We start from the raw sequence: 21261 nt of genomic DNA on the forward strand, positions 1-21261 counted from the left end.
TAATAATTTATAGGTGCAGAGATCATAAAGCAAAAACATCACCCAATAGGTTTTCCATATAAAGCACACAAATATATATAATTGTGCCAGGCCTTTTAAGTCTTAATAAAGTGGCCAAATATTATGAGCAAATTAGAGGAGTTTAACTTTCTGGTATTTAGAACTGATTGACAGACTATTTTTCTTTAATTTAAAGTAAATGTCAATTTTCAGCAATGAGTGCCCGGTTTTTAAAAAATACTTTTAAAAACAGATGCACTTTCATTGATGAAAGTTTACATTGCACCGGATTTGTAGAAATACTTACCTTTTACTTCTGCAAAGCCAGATCGATGATCCCCCGCCTTCTTCTTCCTGCTGTACAACCACAGCAATGACGAAACTGGCTTCCGGTTTTGTCATTTCTGACGTCAGTACAGAGAAACTGAGGCTGGGATCGGCGATCCGGCTTTGCAGAAGTAAAAGGTAAGTATTTCTACAAATCCGGTGCAATGTAAATTTTCATCAATGAATGTGCCCCTGTTTTTAAAAGTATTTTTAAAAACCTGGCACTCATTGCTGAAAATTGACATTCACTTTTAACTTAGTAATAAATGTATGTATTTTAGAAAAACTAAAACAGAACAATAGGGCCAGACAAAAAAAAAAAAGTATTTTTAAGCCTGTTTGTATAGGGATTGTTCCAACAACAACATCAGTATCCATGCCACATTGCTATCCAACCGAAAAAAGGAACAAATATGTGCTAGCATTGTTAGGAATTTATTAAGCAATCTTAACACATTCAAAATTCATTTTCTAGACACTACTTATTATCAGTACCAAGGCTTTGAGAGACAACTGTACATTATCTCTACACAAGATTGGAGACTTCTATCTATGAGAAAGTATGTGCTTTACAGAATGCGGCCTAGAGGAACACAATTCTCAAAGCTCTCTTGATCTGCTTTTTTCTGCTGGCACATACCATGCATTTCTACATACCCTTCAGTTTTTGTTCTTCTATTTCCAATACATAACCAACCCTAACCTATTTATTACATTACAAAATTCTTTATTTCATCATTTCTTGTCACTGTACAAACATTATTTCATATAAGAACCTTGTCAAGCATGAAGAAGGGGCACCAGTTATTCCTCTGCAGAGCATACTCAATAAAAGATTTGAACCAATACAGAATCAATTATGTTAATAGATTAAGCTAATTTCCAAATTAGTCACATCTGGTTGCACTTATTTAAGGCTTTCCTAGCTTAGTGTGATGTGGTGAATTGTACTTGACCTGAGGTCATCCTAGCCCCCCATGATGTTTAATTTGCATCATGATTACTACCATTAAAACAACCACAGTGATGTTAACAGTGGATATAAAGGCACATATTTAGACCCAAGACTATCTTAAAATGAAAGATCTATCTGAAGCCCTCCCAATACGATATCTGCAATACTATACAAAGTCAATTTAAGTAACTCCTAAAGCGAGACTCATAAAGTACCTAAAATTCTAATTAATGACTAACAAAACTAAGTATATGAAACCAGGAAATCAAAAATGACTAACAGACATGATTTTTCTACTTAGTTACATACACTTCATTAAAATTGGGTTTATACTAAGCTACTGCTCGAATATAGGCAGAATCTTCAAAGTGTTTAAAAAGAAAACTCACCTTATACCACCCATATCACTAACATTTAAGTTTAGCATTTAGCCAAGTAAAGGGTTAAGAGAAAGATAAAAGGTAAAGGATTAGCTAAACTCAAAGAAGCACCAAGTAAAACAAAAAAATGTAATTCCTGCATGAAAAACTTGAAAAAGGGTTTTAACTGTACATAAGTACAGTAATCAGTGCAAAAAAAATTGATGTTTTATTGCCATCACAAACTCTGTCTGGCAGTGAAATACTACCACTATACCACCCCCCCTTAAAAAAATGTGGTCAATGGCTCGGTTTGACAAGTTGTTTAAAATCTAGGAACCAGCCCATAAGCTGATATATTAAGGAGCAAGTAGCTTTTAGCCACCCTTAAGAGATAGCACTAATAGATAATCGCCTAGATTTAGAGTTTGGCGTTAGCCGTCAAAAGCAGCGTTAAGGGCTCCTAATGCTGCTTTTTACCGCCCGCTGGTATTTAGAGTCAGTCAGGAAAGGGTCTAACGCTCACTTCCAAGCCGCGACTTTTACATACCGCAGATCCCCTTACGCCAATTGTGTATCCTATCTTTTCAATGGGATCTTCCTAACGCCGGTATTTAGAGTCTTGGCTGAAGTGAGCGGTAGAGCCTCTACCGACAAGACTCCATCCGCAGAAAAAAGTCAGTAGTTAGGAGCTTTCTGGGCTAACGCCGGTTCATAAAGCTCTTAACTACTGTGCTCTAAAGTACACTAACACCCATAAACTTCATATGTACCCCTAAACCGAGGCCCCCCCACATCGCAGCCACTATAATAACAATTTTTAACCCCTAATCTGCCGACCGCACACCGCTGCCACCTACATTCTCCCTATGAACCCCTAACATCGCCGACACCTACATAATAGTTATTAACCCCTAATCTGCCCCCCCTAACGTTGCCACTACCTAACTATACTTATTAACCCCTAATCTGCCGACCAGACCTCACCGCTACTATAATAAATGTATTAACCCCTAAACCGCTGCACTCCCGCCTCGCAAACCCTATAATAAACAGTATTAACCCCATACATTCTCCCTATGAACCCCTAATATGCTGCCCCTAACATCGCCGACACCTACATAATATTTATTAACCCCTAATCTGCCCTCCCTAACATCACCACCACCTACCTACAATTATTAACACCTAATCTGCCGACCGGACCTCGCCGCTACTATAATAAATGTATTAACCCCTAAAGCTAAGTCTAACCCTAACCCTAACACCCCCCTAAGTTAAATATACTTTTATTCTAACAAAATAAATTAACTCTTATTAAATAAAGTATTCCTATTTAAAGCTAAATACTTACCTGTAAAATAAACCCAAATATAGCTACAATATAACAAATAATTATATTGTAGCTATTTTAGGATTTATATTTATTTTACAGGCAACTTTGTATTTATTTTAACTAGGTACAATAGCTATTAAATAGTTATTTACTATTTAATAGCTACCTAGTTAAAATAATTACAAAATTACCTGTAAAATAAATCCTAACCAGTCTACCAGTCCGGATGTCCTCTTCTGCCCGGATAGGATGAAGACTTCTGAGCTCCGGATGCCCTCTTTTGGTCCATTGGATGAAGACTTTGGCCCGGTTGGGTGAAGACGACTCAAGGTAGGGAGATCTTCAGGGGGGTAGTGTTAGGTTTATTTAAGGGGGGGTTGGGTTAGAGTAGGGGTATGTGGGCTGTGGGTTGTAATGTTGGGGGGTGGTATTGTAGGGGGGGTTTCCAGGCAAAAGAGCTGATTTCTTTGGGGCATGCCCCGCAAAAAGCCCTCTTAAGGGCTGGTAAGGTAATAGAGCTGTTAACTTTTTTAATTTAGATTAGGGTAGGAATTTTTTTTTTATTTTGGGGGCTTTGTTATTTTATTAGGGGGCTTAGAGTAGGTGTAATTAGCTTAAAATTCTTGTAATCTTTTTTTATTTTTTGTAATTTAGTGTTTTTTTTTTTTAATTTAGTTTAGTTTATTTAATTGTAGGTACTTGAAGTTAATTTATTTAATTTATTTATTGATAGTGTAATGTTAAGTTTAATTGTAACTTAGGTTAGGATTTATTTTACAGGTAATTTTGTAATTATTTTAACTAGGTAGCTATTAAATAGTAAATAACTATTTAATAGCTATTGTACCTAGTTAAAATAACTACAAAGTTGCCTTTAAAATAAATATAAATCCTAAAATAGCTACAATATAATTATTCGTTATATTGTAGCTATATTAGGGTTTATTTTACAGGTAAGTATTTAGCTTTAAATAGGAATACTTTATTTAATAAGAGTTAATTTTTTTCGTTAGAATAAAATTATATTTAACTTAGGGGGGTGTTAAGTTAGACTTAGCTTTAGGGGTTAATACATTTATTATAGTAGCGGCGAGGTCCGGTCGGCAGATTAGGTGTTAATAATTGTAGGCAGGTGGCGGCGATGTTAGGGAGGGCAGATTAGGGGTTAATACTGTTTATTATAGGGTTTGCGAGGCGGGAGTGTGGCGGTTTAGGGGTTAATAACTTTATTAGAGTGGCAGCGAGGTCCGGTCGGCAGATTAGGGGTTAATAAGTGTAGATAAGGTAGCAGCGACGTTGGGGGGGTGCAGATTAGGGGTTAATAAATATTATGTAGGTGTCGGCGATGTTAGGGGCAGCAGATTAGGGGTACATAGGTATAATGTAGGTTGCGGCGGTGTCCGGAGCGGCAGATTAGGGGTTAATAGTGTAATGAAGGGGTCAGCGATAGCGGGGCGGCAGATTAGGGGTTAATACGTGTAAGGGGTGTTTAGACTCGGGGTACATGTTAGGGTGTTAGGTGCAGACTTAGAAAGTGTTTCCCCATAGGAAACAATGGGGCTGCGTTGGGAGCTTAATGCTGCTTTTTTGCAGGTGTTAGGTTTTTTTTCAGCCCAAACTGCCCCATTGTTTCCTATGGGGGAATCGTGAACGAGCACGTTTTTCCAGCTTGCCGCTACTGTAAGCAACGCTGGTATTGAGAGTTGAAGTGGCGGTAAATTATGCTCTACGCTCCCTTTTTGGAGCCTAACGCAGCCCTTCAGAGAACTCTAAATACCAGCGTTGTCTTAAGAGTGTGCTGGAAAAAAAAGCAGCGTTAGCTACGCGGGTCTTTACCGACAAAACTTTAAATCTAGCCGAATGTTAATATTTTTTTTTTCCTTATTTTCCATATGGGCTTCACACCCAGGCGGGTCTGGGGTTAACTGCCTGAGTCACTGAAAGTTGTCAGTGAATGCTGAAGTGACATGGGATGTGTACATGGTCCAGTTTGTGGGTGCAGTCCACTTCCCTGTTATGTAAGTGCCTAGGGAAATTAAAAAAGGCTTGTGTTACCCTTCCTTGTTTATCAGTTTGCTTGGTTGAAGGCATGTATTGTATGACTCTATGTTAGGGACCCAGGTAGGAAGAGACCTTGATGTGGTCCTTGGCCTATCAACATTTGGTCAAATTCTGTAGCTAACTCTTCTATTTTGCTTTTTAATGCAGCCGTGTGCCAGACTTTTTTTTATGTGTTGGATAGATAGATAGATAAATAAATAGATAGACAGACAGGCAATACTTATACTATATTAGAGAACTTTTTATTAAAGGGACATGAAACCCAATTATTTTTTTGTGATTAAGAGAAAGCAAACTTTTTTAAACAATTTTCCATTTCATCTATTTTTTTTTTTTCTCTTGGTATCATTTGTTAAAAATCATATATAGATAGGTTGATTGGTGGCTGCACGTGTATATCTCATTTTATTGGCTCACCCATGTGCTTTGCTGTTTCTTTAGCAAAATATACTAAGAGACGGAAGCAAAATAAATAGAAGTAAAAGTTGATCAAAAGTGTTTCCTCTATCTAAATCATGAAACAAAACAATTGGGTTTTATGTCTCTTTAAGTAATCTCGCTAAGTAGGGCCAACTAATCCTTCTACCCTAGTCTTCCTTTCCCTGTCTTGCCTTAATGTATTGTACTTTCCGTGTAGCATTGATTAATTTGTTAGCAGATTGCAAAATGTCATACATAAAAAAACTAGTTATTAGACTGTATTAAAAAATTATGTTAGTCATCTCAAAGATTAATTCAGGGAAAAGTCTAATTTCTTACTAGTCCTTTGCAATTTCTTACTAGTCCAGGACTGGTGGACTTTCCAGACATAAATTTTTCATTTATATGTAAACTTACAATCATGTTACTAGTAAAACAGCAGAAAAATTCCTGGTTTCAGCTCCAGGCGCTCTCTACATCATTTTTGTGTGTGTAGGGGCAGGGGTTTGGGATTGTACTTAAAGGTTCAGTAAAGTCAAAATTAAACATTTATGATTCTGAAAGATCATGCCATTTTAAACAATTTTTCAATTAACTTATGGTATCAATTTTGTTTAGTTCCCTTGGTATTCTATGTTAAAGAAAAATCATAAGGTGCACGCGTCTTTAGCCATATGGCGACAGTGTTTTCAACAATATTTATAGCAATGCTATACATAGTTGCAAACACTGCTGATCATAGAGTGTCTGTAGCATTCTAGGCAGCAGTGTTTGCAACTACATTGCTATAAACATTATTGCAAATACTGTTGTCAGATGGCTAAAGACATGTGCATGCACTTGACCTCACATAGGATTACTGGTTAATATTGGATACCATGAGAACGAAGCAAATTTGATGAAAAATAAATAAATTGGAAAGTTGTTTAAAAGTCCATGATCTATCCAATCCATTTAAGTTTAATTTTGACTTTACTTTCCCTATAAGGGTTTTAATTTCAAATTTCCATTAAGAGAAAGATGAAACTTGTATTTTTCCAGTTTTAGTGAAAAGTTAAATCCTGCCATTAGAATATTTTTATATTGCAATTTAACTTATCTATTTTTAAAGATATATGACATATAAATAAATACCCTTTACTCCATCGATGCGCATAACAAGCTATTGCTCATAATGTGCACCACAACCTGTAGGTGCATGACGAGTCCTTTTCATCATGCCAGGGGATTGATGATCAAACACTGTTTTCAGCGATCCCCGCACTACAGGCCGGGGATAATTGTTGGCCTAGTGGACAGCACTCCCATGGGGCTGCCAGTGATGTCACCACATACGCACGTGGTGATGTCACATAAGGACTAACTCAGGATTTATCGGTAGTTGCAAGGGAGCTGGTAGGGCGGAGGTTTCTATAAACCCCTCAATATAAGCGCTCATAGCAGTTACAAAGTTCCAAGACCCCTTGCTTGAAAGAATTGCCTGCTCTTTTAAATAGGACCAGTACTACAAATCAGACCTTTTAAAAATAAAGCAAAAGAAACACTAACGGCTAGATTATGAGTTTTGCGTTAAGCTCAAAAGCAGCGTTAACAGGTCCTAACGCTGCTTTTTCACTACCACTATTACGAGTCTTGCAGGTTTAGGGGCACCGCACACTTCTTCGGCCTTACCGCAAACCGACATACGTAAACTCTGTAAACCCTTTTTTTTTTCTATGGGACTTCCATAGCGCTGGTATTACGAGCCTGTCCTGAGAGGCCAAAAAGTGAGCGGTACACCCAATACCTCCAAGATCCGTAACGCATTCTAAAGTCAGTAGTTATGAGTTTTACACTACAACGCGGTAGCATAAAACTCATAACTAAAGTGCCAAAATGTACACTAACACCCATAAACTACCTATTAACCCCTAAACTGAGGCCCTCCCGCATCGCAAACACTATAATAAAATGTTTAACCCTAATCTCCCGCTCTGGACATCGCTTAAATATAATTTAAATAAATCTAAAGAAAATTACTATAATTAACTAAATTATCCCATATTTAAAACTAAATACTTATATAATAAACCCTAAGCTAGCTACAATATAACTAATAGTTACATTGTAGCTAGCTTAGGGTTTATTTTTTATTTTAAAGGCAAGTTTGTATTTATTTTAACTAGGTAGAATAGTTATTAAATAGTTATTAACTATTTAATAACTACCTAGCTAAAATAAATAGAAATTGACCTGTAAAATAAAACCTAACCTAAGTTACACTAACACCTAACACTACACTACAATTAAATACATTAACTAAATTAAAAACAAATAAATTAAATTAGCTAAATCACAAAAAAAAAACACTAAATTACAGAAAATAAAAAACAAGTTACAGATCTTTAAGATAATTACACCTAATCTAATAGCCCTATCAAAATAAAAAAATCCCCCCCAAAATAAAAAAAACCCTAGCCTAAACTAAACTATCAATAGCCCTTAAAAGGGCCTTTTGTGGGGCATTGCCCCAAAGTAATCAGCTCTTTTACCTGTAAAAATTAAAAAAAAATTAAAAAAAATACAAACAACCCCCAACAGTAAAAACCACCACCCACACAATCAACCCCCTCCCAAATAAAATACTAACTAAAAAAAACAAAGCTCCCCATTGCCCTGAAAAGGGCATTTGGATGGGCATTGCCCTTAAAAAGGCATTTAATTATATTGCAGCCCAAAGCCCTAACCTAAAAATAAACCCACCCAATACACCCTTAAAAAAAACCTAACACTAACCCCTTGAAGATCGACTTACTGTTCTGAAAACCGGACATCCATCCTCAAGGAAGCGGCAGAAGTTTTCATCCAACCGGGCCGAAGTCCTCAACGAAGTCGGGAGAAGTCTTCATCCAAACCGGGCGAAGTGGTCCTACAGACGGACAGAAGTCTTCATCCAGACGGCATCTTCTATCTTCATCCATCCGACGCGGAGCGGGTCCATCTTCAAGACATCCGAGGTGGAGCATCCTCTTCTTCCGGAGTCTTCTTACTGAATGAAGGTTCCTTTAAATGATGTCATCCAAGATGGCGTCCCTTAGATTCCGATTGGCTGATAGAATTATATCAGCCAGTCGGAATTAATGTGAGCTCAATACTATTGGCTGATTGGATCAGCCAATAGGATTGATATTCAATCCTATTGGCTGATCCAATCAGCCAATAGGATTGAGCTTGCATTCTATTGGCTGATTGGAACAGCCAATAGAATGCAAGCTCAATCTGATTGGCTGATATAATTCTATCAGCCAGTCGGAATTAATGTGAGCTCAATACTATTGGCTGATTGGATCAGCAAATAGGATTTAACTTCAATCCTATTGGCGGATTGCATCAGCCAATAGGATTTTTTCTACCTTAATTCCGATTGGCTGATAGAATTCTATCAGCCAATCGGAATCTAAGGGATGCCATCTTGGATGACGTCATTTAAAGGAAACTTCATTCAGTAGACTCCGGATGAAGAGGATGCTCCATGTCGGATGTCATGAAGATGGACCCGCTCCACGTCAGATGGATGAAGATAGAAGATGCCATCTGGATGAAGACTTCTGCCTGTCTGGAGGACCACTTCGCCTCGCTAGGATGAAGACTTCTCCCGGCTTCGTTGAGGACTTCGGCCCGGTTAGATCAAGACTTCTGCCGCTTCCTTGAGGATGGATGTCCGGTCTTCAGAACAGTAAGTCGATCTTCAGGGGGTTAGTGTTAGTTTTTTTTAAGGGTGTATTGGGTGGGTTAATTTTTTTTAGGTTAGGGCTTTGGGCTGCAATAGAGCTAAATGCCCTTTTAAGGGCAATGCCCATCCAAATGCCCTTTTCAGGGAAATGGGGAGCTTAGGTTTTTTTTTTAGTTAGTATTTTATTTGGGGGGGGGTGGTTGTGTGGGTGGTGAGTTTTACTGTTGGGGGGGTTGTTTGTAATTTTTATTTTTTTTACAGGTAAAAGAGCAGATTACTTTGGGGCAATGCCCCGCAAAATGCCATTTTAAGGGCTATTGATAGTGTAGTTTAGGCTAGGGTTTTTTTATTGGGGGGGGGCTTTTTTATTTTGATAGGGCTATTAGATTAGGTGTAATTAGTTTAAAGATCTGTAATTTGTTTTTTATTTTCTGTAATTTAGTGTTTTTTTTTTTTTGTAATTTAGCTAATTTAATTTATTTAATTGTATTTAATGTATTTAATTGCAGTGTAGTGTTAGGTGTTAGTGTAACTTAGGTTAGGTTTTATTTACAGGTAAATTTATATTTATTTTAGCTAGGTAGTTATTAAATAGTTAATAACTATTTAATAACTATTCTACCTAGTTAAAATAAATACAAACTTGCCTGTAAAATAAAAATAAACCCTAAGCTAGCTATAATGTAACTATTAGATATATTGTAGCTAGCTTAGGGTTTATTTTATAGGTAAGTATTTAGTTTTAAATAGGAATAATTTAGTTAATTATAGTAATTTTATTTAGATTTATTTAAATTATATTTAAGTTAGGGGATGTTAGGGTTACAAAATAGAAAAAGAAATCAGCTGCACTTGCGGACAGAAATGTAAAAATTTGAAATTTTATTGATAATCCTTAAAAACAAGGTACATGTAGGCTTAGCAGGATGAATATTCTAACATGTTTCGTGCCTAGCTTGGCACTTAATCATAGGACTGGAGTTCATTGTATTGCCCCTTTGTTTTAAAGGGACAAGTACGATTTAAAAGAACAGTACACCAAATTTGTGCAATACATGGAGGGGAAGGAGAAAAACAAGCAAGTAACATGGCATATGAGACTACACTTGACGGTACATAAATGAATTCATTATAAACAGAAAAAACACTTAATAAATGAACTTAGTGTCTATAGTGAAATAAATAAACAAAATTAATAAATGAAATAATGAATAAAATAATGATAAGTTGATGGATATACATTAAAATAAATAAATAAATACTTAAGTATAAAAATGGAGTGATGCAAATAGTTCTTACAGTATGCATATTATTTTGTTACTCTTATATCCATCTCTGATTGGCTTGATTTACTGGGAGTCAGCAACAATTGTAAGGTTATAGTTACCCTAAAGTAAAGCTAAATAATGGCTCAGTACTGGGGTGAAAAACATAATTTATACTTACCTGATAAATTCATTTCTTTCATAGTTGTGAGAGTCCACAATCCTTTACCCTTGGGAATTACTCTTCTCTACTACTAGTAGGAGGCAAAGATTATCAAACACCAAGAGCTCTATAAAACCCCTCCCACCTCACATATACCCCAATCTGATATATAGCCAAGCAAAGTGAGGCAAGAAAAGGGAATATGAGCCATAAAAGGAGCAGGAAAAAAAGAAGAAGAAAAAAACAAACCCCAGAAAAACAAAGGGTGGGGTCTCATGGACTCTCATCACCATGAAATAAATTAATTTATCAGGTAAGCATATATTGTGTTTTCTTTCATACAGGTGGTGAGAGTGCACATCTGGCGCAACCGGCAAACACTTATGTAACAAAATAGACAACACAGAAATCTGACCTTTCAGAGTACTAGCTGACAAACCTTTTTCCAGACCCTCCTGGAGAAAAGACAAAATCCTAGGAATCCTGACTCTACTCCAAGAGTAAATGAAATACAAAAAGTATCAGTCAGCACCTGAACCACTTGCACGCCACATAGGGGTACCACCAAACCCTACCATGTAATTAAAGTCCAAAGAATATGGCAGCAATAAGTGGTTTCTCAATGGTCTTTATTGGAGCACAACAAACAAAGTAGCAGCAACGTTTCGGGAGCTTCCTCCCTTTGTCAAGCATGCTTGACAAAGGGAGGAAGCTCCCGAAACGTCGCTTCTACTTTGTTTGTTGTGCTCCAATAAAGACCATTGAGAAACCACTTATTGCTGCCATATTCTTTGGACTTTCTACTCCAAGAGTAGCCTCTGGATTCACACCAATACAGATATTTATTTCATATCTTATAGTAAATCTTTCTTGTCACAGGCTTACAAGCCTGAATCATGGAATCAATGACCGATTCTGAAAACCCACACTTAGATAAAATCAAGCGTTCAATCTCCAAGCAGTCTGCTTCAGAGAAACGAGATTTGGATGAAGAAAGGGACCCTAAAGTAGAAGGGCCTTCCTCAGAGGGAGTCTCCACGGAGGTAGAGACGACATTTCCACTAGATCTGAATACCAGATCCTGCAAGGCCATGCCGGTGCTATAAGAACCACCACAACCCTTTCCTGCTTGATCCAAGCAATGACTCTTGGCAGGAGAGCGAGCGGAGGAAATATGTATGCTAGACTGAAATTCCAAGGAACTGCCAGAGCATCTATCAAGAAAGCCTGTGGATCCCTTGACCTTGAGCCGTACCTCAGAAGCTTGGCATTCTGCCGAGAAGCCATAAGATCCAGTTCTGGCTGTGCCTAATTGAGGATTAAACTGGAAAATACTTCTGGATGGAGTTCCCACTTCCCCGGATGAAAGGTCTGTCGGCTCAGAAAATCCGCCTCCCAATTGTCCACTGGATTATCTGGGCAACCTCTGTCATGGCCAAGGAACTCTGAGTTCCCCCCTGGTGGTTAATGTATGCCACCAATGTTATGTTGTCTGACTGGAACCTGATAAACTGGGCTAAGGCTAACTGAGGCCAGGCCAGTAGAGCATTGAAAATTGCTCTAAGTTCTAGAATGTTTATAGGGAGAACTGACTCCTCCCTAGTTCAAAGACCCTAAGTCTTCAATGACCCCCTAATTGCTCCCCAACCTAGAAGGCTGGCATCCATGGTCACGATCACCCAGGAAGGTCATTGCCTTAACATGCATAACTGCAGGGGTCTGAGATGGAACCGAGCAAACAGAATGAGGTCCACAGAAGCTACCATCAGACCAATTACTTCCATACATAGAGCCACTGACGGCAGAGGAGAGGACTGACAGACAAGACAAGAGCCGAAGATCTTTGTTTTTCTGACCTCTATCAGAAATATCTTTCTTAGTAGGGAGTCTATTATTGTCTTTAAAAACACTACTCTAGTAGCTGGAATCAGAGAACTCTTTCCCAAATTCACCTTCCAACCGTGGGAGCGACGAAAAGACAACAAGATCTCCTTATGAGATTGCTTGTTAAAAAGATGGTGCATGAACCAGAATGTCGTTCAGATAGGGTGCCACTGCAATGCTCAGAGACCGGATTAACGCTAACAGAGCCCCCAGGACCTTTGCAAAAATTCTGGGAGCTGTGGCTAGGCCGAATGGAAGAGCCACAAACTGAAAGTGCTTGTCTAGAAAAATGAATCTCAGAAACTTGTGATGATCCCTGTGGATAGGAACATGAAGGTATGCATCCTTTAGGTCTATGGTTGTCATGAACTGACCCTCTTGAACCAAGGGAAGAATAGAACATATAGTCTCCATATTGAAGGACGGTACGCTGAGGAACTTGTTTAAACACTTTAGGTCTAAAATAGGTCTGAAAGTCTCCTCTTTCTTGGTAACCACAAACAGATTTCAATAAAATCCCAGACCCTGTTCCTGCGTAGAACTGGAACTATAACTCCCAGGGCAAAAAGATTATTGATACAATTTAAGAACGCCTCTCTCTTTATCTGGTCTACAGATAATCTTGAGAGAAGAAACCAGCCTCTGGGAGGAAAACTCTTGAGTTCTATCTTGTACCCCTGAGATACAATTTTCACCGCCCACAGGTCTGGGACATCTTGTATCCAAGCCTGAGCAAAATGAGAAAGTCTGCCCCCTACTAGATTCATTCCTGGATCGGGGGTACTTAGACTGTTTCCCCTTGTTCCAAGACTGACCAGACTTCCAGGAAGACTTGGATAGTTCCTGCTTGGAAGAGGAAGTGGAGGGTTTACCTCTAAAGTTAAGTAAGGAACGAAAATTACGCCCTTTCTGCTTATTCTTCTTATCCTGAGGAAGAAAAGATCCCTTTCTTCCTGTGATATCTGAAATAATTTCAGCCAAACCAGGTCTTACCCTTGTAGGGAATAGCTAATAACTTAGAAGTAAAAATCTGCAGACCAGGATTTTAACCAAAGTGCTCTGTGAGCTAGAACCACAAAACCAGACATTTTTGCTCCCAGTTTATTGACCTGTAAGGAAGCATCCGTAATAAAGGAATTGGCTAACTTAAGAGCCTTAATCCTGTCCTGGATCTCCTCAAGAGGAGTATCTGTCTGAATAGAATCAGACAAGGCATCAAACCAGTAAGCTGCAGCGCTGGTAACAGTAGCAATACACACCGCAGGATGCCATTGAACACCTTGGTGAACATACATTTTCTTTAATAATGCCTCCAATTTCTTATCCATTGGATCTTTAAAAGAACAACTATCCTCTATGGGAATAGTGGTCCTCTTAGCAAAAGTGGAAATAGCTCCTTCCAACTTAGGAACCGTTTGCCACGACTCCTTAATAGAGTCAGCTATAGGAAACATTTTCTTAAAAATAGAGATGGAGAAAAAGGAATACCAGGTCTCTCTCACTCCCGTGCAATAATCTCAGAAGCACGGTTTAGAACAGGAAATACCTCCACCGCAGAGGGAACATCAAAATACTTGTTCAACTTACTAGACTTTTTAGGGTTAACAACGATAGTAGAATCTGAGTCACCCAAGGTAGCCAAAACCCCCTTAAAGGGATACTAAACCCAAAATATTTATTTAATGATTCGGATAGATCATGCAATTTTAAGCAACTTTATAATGTACGCCTATTATCATTTTTTATTTGTTCTCTTGTTATCTTTATTTGAAAAGGCACAAATGAAAGCTTTAGAGCCGGACTATTTTTTTGTCCAGTACCCTAGACAGGGCTTGCATTTAGTCATTCAATCAGCAAGCGCAACCCAAGCTCTGGACCAAAAACGGGCCGACTCCAAAGATTTTATTCCTGTTTTTTCAAATAAAGATAGCAAGAGTATGAAGAAAAAACATAAATTATGCTTACTTGATAATTTCCACAGCTGTATTTAATACTTTTGGGAAATAAGAACCTGGCCACCAGGCAAAGACAACCCAGCCAAAGGCTTAAATACTCCTCCCACTCCCCTCATCCCCCAGTCATTCTGCCGGGGGAAAAGGAACAGTAGAAGAAATATCAGGGTGAAAGGTGCCAGAAGATAATAAGGATGTACCACATAAAATTACGGGTGGGGAGCTGTGGACTCTTTCCATCAGAAGAAAAACAAAATTGATGCTTACCTGATAATTTTTTTTTTTTTTTTTAACACGATGACTCCACGGATCATCTTAATTACTAATGGGATATTCACCTCCTGGTGAGCAGGAGGCGGCAAAGAGCACCACAGCAGAGCTGTTAAATAGCTCCCCCCTTCCCTCCCACTCCAGTCATTCAACTGAAGTTAAGGAAAGAAAGGAAAAGCCAAAGGTACTGAGAAGTCTGAATTTTACAGAACCCAAAAACCTGTCTTACAAAAACAGGGCGGGCCGTGGACTCATCATGTCAAAAAACAAAATACATTTATCAGGTAAGCATAAATTTTGTTTTCTTTTTTATGACACAATGAGTCCACGGTTCATCTTAATTACTAATGGGATCCAATACCAAAGCTAGAGTACACAGATGATACGGGAGGGACAAGACAGGAAACCTAAACGGAAGGCACCACTGCTTGAAGAACCTTTCTCCCAAAAGCGGCTTCAGCCGAGGCAAAAGTTTCAAATTTGTAGAACTTTGAAAAAAGAGTGAAGAGAGGACCAAGTTGCAGCCTTGCAAATCTGTTCCACAGAAGCTTCATTTTTGAACGCCCATAAGGAAGCAACCGCCCTCGTGGAATGAACCGTAACCCTCTCGGGAAGCTGGTGTCCAGCAATCTCATATGCTAAATGTATGATAGTCTTAAGCCAAAAAGAAAGAGAAGTAGCCGTAGCTTTCTGCCCCTTATGTTTTACTAAGAAAATCACAAACAAAGAAGAAGACTGACGAAAGTCCTTAGTTGCCTGTAGGTAAAACTTTAAAGCATGGACCACATTTAAATTGTGCAGAAGTCGTTCTTTCTGAGAAGAAGGATTAGGAAACAAAGAGGGAACAACAATCTCCTGATTAATGTTCCAATCAGAAACAACCTTAGGAAGAAATCCTAATTTAGTACGTACAACTACCTTATCTGAATGGAAAATAAGGTAAGGAGATTCATACTGCAATATTGAGAGCTCTGACACTCTACGAGCCGAAGAAATAGCAACAAGAAACAAAACTTTCCAAGATAACAACTTAATATCTAAGGAATGCATAGGCTCAAACTGAGCCCCTTGAGAACTTTGAGAACTAAATTAAGACTCGATAGAGGAGTACTTGTTTGAACACAGGCCTGATCCTGAGCAAGGCCTGACAAAATGAATGTACATCTGGAACATCCGCCAGACGTTTGAGGAACAAAATAGATAAGGCCGAGATTTGACCCTTTAGGGAGCTCGTCGATAAAACTTTCTCCAAACTCTCTTGGAGAAAAGACAACATTCTAGGAATCTTAACTCTACTCCACGAGTAGCCCTTGGATTCACACCAATAGAGATATTTACGCCCAATCTTATGGTAAATCCTTCTAGTTACAATCTGAATCATGAATCCTATAAATCATTAAATATCCTAGGTAAATCATAATAGTTACAACCTGAATCATGATCTCTATGACCGAATCAGAAAATCCTGTTTGGATAAAATTAAGAGTTCAATCTCCAAGCAGTCAGCTTCAGAGAAACTAGATTTGGGTGAAGGAAGGGCCCCTGAATCAGAAGGTCCTTCCTCAACGGAAGTCTCCAAGGTGGCAGAGATGCTATCTCCACCAGATCCTCAGACCAAATCCTGTGAGGCCAGGCCGATGCAATGAGGATCACGAAGCCCTCTCCTGTTTGATTCGAGCAATTACCCGAGGAAGAAGAGCAAACAGAGGAAATAGGTATGCAAGACTGAAGGTCCAAAGCACTGCCAGAGCATCCATCAATTCCACTTGGGGTCCCTGGACCTCGACCCGTATCTCGGGAGCTTGTCATTCTGTCGGGATGCCACGAGATCCAATTCCGGCTGACTCCACTTGAGAATCAGATTGGAGAACACTTCCAGATTAAGTTCCAACTCACCCGGATGAAAGGTCTGCCTGTTCAGGACATCTGCCTCCTAGTTGTCCACCCCTGAGATATGGATCGCCGATAGGCAACAAGAGTGAGCTTCCACCCACTGGATTACTTTGGTTACCTCTGTCATCCCTAAGGAACTCCTCGTTCCTCCCTGATGATTGATGTAAGCCACTGAAGTTATGTTGTCCGACTGGAACCTGATAAACCAGAGAGAGGCTAACTAGGGCCAGGCCAGAAGGGCATTGAAGATTGCTCTCAGTTCTAGAATGTTTATAGGAAGAACAGACTCTGACTGAATCCAAACTCCCTGAGCCTTTAGGGAGCCTCAGACTGCCCCAGAAGTCTGGCGTCTGTTGTCACAATCACCCAAGATGGTCTGTGAAAGCAGGTTCCCTGGGAGAGATGATCCAAAGACAACCACCATTGAAGAGAGTCCCTTGTCTCCTGCTCCAGAGTTAATTGAAGAGACAAGTCTGCATAATCTCTGTTCCATTGCCTGAGCAAGCTTAACTGTAGAGGTCTGAGATGGAAGTGAGCAAACAGGATGATGTCCATTGCCGTCACCATCAGTCCGAATAACTTCATGCACTGAGTCACTGACGGCCGAGGAGTGGACTGAAGGACTAGAAAAGTATTGATAATCTTTGATTTCCTGACATCTGTCAGAAAAATTTCATAATCTATTATGGTTCCCAAGAAAGTTACCCTTGTATTTGGGACTAGGGAACTCCTTTCCAAAGCTATCTTCCACCCGTGAATCGCAGGAAGGATAGCACCATGTCCGTGTGGGATTTTGCTTGTTTGAAAGGATAGCGCCTGGACTAGGATGTCGTCCAGATAGGGCGCCACTGCAATGCCCGTAACCGAAGCACCGCCAACAGCGATCCCAGAACCTTTGTGAAAATTATGGAAACAGTGGCAAGACCAAAAGGAAAAGCCACAAACTAGAAGAGTTTGACCAGAAAGGCAAATCTTAGGAATTGGTGATGATTCTTGTGAATAAGAACATGCAGGTACGCGTCCCTTAAATCCACTGTTGCCATAAAAGGAAGAATGTAATGAATAGTTTCCATCTTGAAGGACGGTACTCTGAGAAATTTGTTTAGACTCTTGAGGTCTAAGATTGGTCTAAAGGTTCCCTCTTTTTTGGGAACCACGAACAGATAGGAATAAAAACCCTGACCCTGTTCCTGTAATGGAACAGGAACAATCACTCCCAGGTCGGAGATGTCTCCTATGCAGTGTAAGAATGCATCTCCTTTTATCTGGTCTGAAGATAATCCTGAAAGCAGAAACCTCTGGGAAGAAAGCCTTTGAACATCTCGAACCCAAGCCCGAGCAAAGAAGTAAAGTCTACCCCCTACAAGATCCGGTCCTGGGTCGGGGGCATGACCTTCATGCTGTCTTTGATTCAATGGCAGTTTTTTTTTGGATTGTTTTCCTTTGTTCCAAGACTGATTGGGTCTCCATGCATGTTTGGACTGTTCCAGCTTGGAGGCAGTAGAGGAAGACTTTCCCTTGAAATTTCAAAAGGAACGAAAATTACTCTGTTTGTCCTTTCAGTTTGTTTCTCTTATCCTGAGGGAGAAGGAAACCCTTACCTCCCGTGATATCAGAGATAATTTCCTTCAGACCAGGTCCAAATAAGTTCTTCCCTTGTAAGGAATAGCTTAGACTTAGAGGACACGTCCGCAGACCAAGGTTTTAACCATAAGGCTCTGTGGGCTAGAATAGAGAAACTGAAACTTGGCTCCCAGTTTGATAACTTAAAGGGAAGCATCCGTAATAAAGGAGTTAGCTAATGTAAGAGCCTGTATCCTATCTTGGATGTCATCCAAAGAAATTTCTGTCCTGATAGCATCAGACAGCACATTGAACCAATATGCCACTGCACTAGTGACAGTAGCAATGCACATAGCTGGCTGCCATTGCAGGCCTTGGTGTACTTTTAAAAAAAAAAAAAAAAAAAAATAGGAGATGGAGAAAAAGAAATAACCTAGTAATGATCTCAGAAGTCACTGTCGTCCAAAGTAGCTAAACCTCCTTAAGTAATAGACTGAGGTGTTCTAGCTTAAACCTGAAAGATACCACTTCAGTATCAGCAGGCGGAATTATACTGTCTGAATCTGAAATTTACCCTTCAGATGCTACTATGGTATCCTCCTCTTCAGGCTTCTGGGAGGGGACCTCCGAAATGGCCACAACAGTGTAAGAGACCTCGCTTGCTGAATGTCTGATTTTCCTCTTACGCTTTCCCTGTAAACATTGGAAAAGCAAACAGAGCATCTGAAATCGTAGATTACATGATAGAAGCGATGTTCTTTAAAGTAACTCCAGCGAGAGCTAGAGAGGAAGCGCAGGGCACTGCATGTGAGGGCGGTAAAATTTGGGACACATGAGGAGAAATTTGTGGCATCTATTGATCATCAGACTCCTGGACAACAGGACAAGTTGGCTCAGAAAATATTATTTCCCTATAATTTACAGTCCTCTAAATACATGAGGAACAGAAAGGGATTGGTGGTTCAACATTGGCCTCAAAACACAAGGAACAAATGGCCTCTTGCAAGGGCTCTTGGTCCATGCTGACCACAATGATCTAAATAATAAACAAAAACTTTCAACTTTAATAAAAAAAAAAAAAATAAGAAAAAATGTTACTGTCTCTTTAAGATTTAAACATGTTAACTATTTTACTGAGTCTGACAAATATATATGTACAATTTAAGGGCTTAAAGGGACACTGTACCCAAAAAATTTCTTTCGTGATTCAGATTGAGCATGAAATTTTAAGCAACTTTCTAATTTACTCCTATTATCAAATTTTCTTCATTCTCTTGGTATCTTTATTTGAAATGCAAGAATGTAAGTTTAGATGCCGGCCCCACTTTTGGTGAACAACCTGGGTTGTCCTTGCTGATTGGTGGATCAATTCATCCACCAATAAAAAATTGCTGTCCAGAGTACTAAAACCAAAAAAAAAGCTTAGATGCCTTCTTTTTCAAATAATGATAGCAAGAGAACGAAGAAAAATTGATAATAGGAGTAAATTAGAAAGTTGCTTAAAATTGCATGCTCAATCTGCATCACAAAAGAAATTTTTTGGGTACAGTGTCCCTTTAACTAAAACCTCTACACCTCAGCAACTTTGCTGAGGTGCCCAGCTGCCACTCTGCACCAGGGCTATTTTGCCTTTATTCGTTCAGCAACAATTGTAGCAGCAGGAGAAAACTGTTCCTCCGGTTCCAGTAAAGCCTGACTATGCGCTAAGCACTTTTCCTTTTAGGGCAGATTGTGCAGATGGTTATAATCACTCAAGATGTGGTCCGTAAGTGACACAACACAAGCGCAGAGAAAGTGGCGCGCAGCACTAAGATCCGCCCATCGTGGATGTGGCTTTAAATGGAACCATCTCCCGGTCAGTATATTTCAATATTAAAACCGCCGGGAGAGACCATCAGAGCCTTATAATCATGGCGCGCAGTACTAAGATCCGCCCATTGTGGGTGTTGCTTTAAACGGAACCATCTCCCGGTCGGTATATTTCAATGTTAAAACCGCCGGGAGAAACCCTCAGAGCCTTATAATCATGGAGCGCAGCACTAAGATCCGCCCATTGTGGGGTTTGCACTATGGCACTATGTCCATCGCCGCTACCATTAAGCCGATCACTTCCATGCACTGAGCCACCGAAGAGCACGGAATGTAGTGAAGAACACGGCAGGAATTTAGAAGCTTTGATAACCTGGACTCCGTCAGGTAAATTTTCATTTCTACAGAATCTATCAGAGTTCCTAGGAAGGAAACCCTTGTGAGGGGTGATAGAGAACTCTTTCCCTCGTTCACTTTCCACCCATGCGACCTCAGAAATGCCAACACTATGTCCGTATGAGATTTAGCAATTTGGAAGTTTGACGCCTGTATCAGGATGTCGTCTAGATAAGGGGCCACTGCTATGCCCCGTGGTCTTAGGACCGCCAGAAGAGACCCCAGAATCTTTGTAAAAATTATTGGGGCTGTAGCTAACTCGAAGGGAAGAGCCACAAACTGGTAATGCCTGTCTAGAAAGGCAAACCTTAGGAACCGATGATGATCTTTGTGAATCGGTATGTGAAGGTAAGCATCCTTCAAATCCACTGTGGTCATGTACTGACCCTCCTGGATCATAGGTAGGATTGTCCGAATAGTTTCCATTTTGAACGATGGAACTCTGAGGAATTGTTTAAGATCTTTAGATCCAAATTGGTCTGAAGGTTCCCTCTTTTTTGGGAACCACAAACAGATTTGAATAAAATCCCTGTCCTTGTTCCATCTGTGGAACTGGATGGATCACTCCCATTATTAGGAGGTCTTGCACACAGCGTAAGAATGCCTCTTTCTTTATCTGGTTTACAGATAATCTCGAAAGGTGAAATCTCCCTTGTGGGGGGGAAGCTTTGAAGTCCAGAAGATATCCCTGAGATATGATCTCCAACGCCCAGGGATCCTGAACATCACTTGCCCACGCCTGGGCGAAGAGAGAAAGTCTGCCCCCTACTAGATCCGTTGCTGGATAGGGGGCCGTTCCTTCATGCTGTCTTAGAGGCAGCAGCAGGCTTTCTGGCCTGCTTGCCTTTGCTCCAGGCCTGGTTAGATTTCCAGGCCGGCTTGGATTGCACAAAAGT

At 39.7% G+C, this 21261-nt stretch overlaps 1 protein-coding gene across 1 annotated transcript in view; it reads right to left on the bottom strand.

Annotated features, from left to right (window-relative positions):
* The window catches only part of PAPPA (pappalysin 1), a 1503354-nt gene that overhangs the window by 676216 nt on the left and 805877 nt on the right, over positions 1-21261 (bottom strand). The gene's annotated exons all lie outside the window — the stretch shown is intronic.

Source organism: Bombina bombina, chromosome 12, assembly GCF_027579735.1.
Source record: "Bombina bombina isolate aBomBom1 chromosome 12, aBomBom1.pri, whole genome shotgun sequence".
In the NCBI taxonomy this organism is placed as follows: Eukaryota; Metazoa; Chordata; class Amphibia; order Anura; family Bombinatoridae; genus Bombina; species Bombina bombina.